This window comes from Crocuta crocuta, unplaced genomic scaffold (assembly GCF_008692635.1).
Source record: "Crocuta crocuta isolate KB4526 unplaced genomic scaffold, BGI_CrCroc_1.0 scaffold61, whole genome shotgun sequence".
Classification (NCBI taxonomy): domain Eukaryota; kingdom Metazoa; phylum Chordata; class Mammalia; order Carnivora; family Hyaenidae; genus Crocuta; species Crocuta crocuta.
In genome coordinates, this window is record NW_027528369.1 from 7,341,462 (window position 1) to 7,342,806 (window position 1,345).

Sequence of the window (1,345 nt, forward strand, 5' to 3'; positions counted from 1 at the left end):
GGGGGGGGGGGGGGGGGGGCACCCCCACAGCAGGAGCCCTCCCTACCCCCAGGCTGCTGTTCCCAGCCCTGTCCGGTCCGGGGCTTTCCTTCTGTCCCACACGCCCTTCTCAGAAAGAACCCTGAAGGTAACCCCTCAGCGCCGTTCTCGGAAACAACTTGGACTCCGGGAAGGGCAAGTGCCAAGTTCACAGCCACAGACCCCAGGGCTCCAGTTTCAGAAGCAGGCTAGCGCGGCCTCAGGGGACGCGGTGTGAGCTGGCGCTACACTTGGTCCTGTGCGGGGGGCGGGGTCGCAGGGTCGCAGGGATTCTCATTGAGTGAGTTCCTCCTTAACGCGGCCACACTCGGGGAACGTAGCTCCCCTGAGGTCCACGGGTCGCTAGAGAGGAGCCGAGACCGTGCCAAGCCTGTACCCTGGCCTCGCTGGGTCCCGGCCCTGCGGTCATTGCCCTGGGAGGGGCGGCGATAATAATGATAACAGGAGGAACAATCCGGATCATAAGACCGTCTGCTGTTGCCGTGCGTCTCGGGGACGGTGCTCAGTGCTTTTTAAACTCATGTTTACTGAAGCACCGCCTCCCTATAGAAAGTGCGTGAACACCTGCGTGTCAGCTGCCCAGCACCAGGAGCTGGCTTCCCTGCCCCCGCAGCCCTCAGCCTGGTCCCCATCACAGACCCTTCCTCTCAGCCCCGCGGGTCAGTTCTACCTGTTTCTGAACTTTATAGAAATGGAATCCTCCCATATTTAAAAAAAAAATTTAATCTTTATTTTAAAAAATCTTAATGTATATTTTAAGAGAGAGAGAGAGCGCATGGGCATGAGCATGTGAGGGTCAGAGAGAGAGGGAGACACAGATTCTGAAGCAGGATCCAGGCTCTGAGCTGTCAGCACAGAGCCCGACACGGAGCTCGAACTCACGAACCGTGAGATCATGACCTGAGCCGAAGTCGGACGCTTGACCGACGGAGCCCCCCAGGCGCCCCAGATTCCTACCATGCTCATGGAGGTTGTTATCTAGTCCGTGGAAGGGATGATAGCGGCTGACTCTTCCCTGTCACTCACTACCTGTCAGGTTCTTTCGTAAGGGCTCTGGTCACATCACCATCTAACCCCGCACATGAAGTGGTACCATCACCACCATCGTCCCCGCCTTGCAAATAAGGAAACTGAGGCACGGGGGTGTTCAGACACAGAGCTCACGGGGAGCAGAGCTGGGATTTGAACCCAGGCCTCCTGGCTCTGGAGGCTACACTCTCAATCCGACCCCAGTGAGGTGCCCTAATGAGCTCCATCTGACAGAAGAAGAGGTGGTGGCCGCTCCCTGGGGTAAACTGAGTCCCAC

General features: G+C 58.0%; 1 protein-coding gene across 1 annotated transcript in view; it reads left to right on the forward strand.

Annotated features, from left to right (window-relative positions):
* Positions 1-1,345, forward strand: part of OSGIN1 (oxidative stress induced growth inhibitor 1) — a 29,482-nt gene that overhangs the window by 26,726 nt on the left and 1,411 nt on the right. The window lies entirely within an intron of this gene.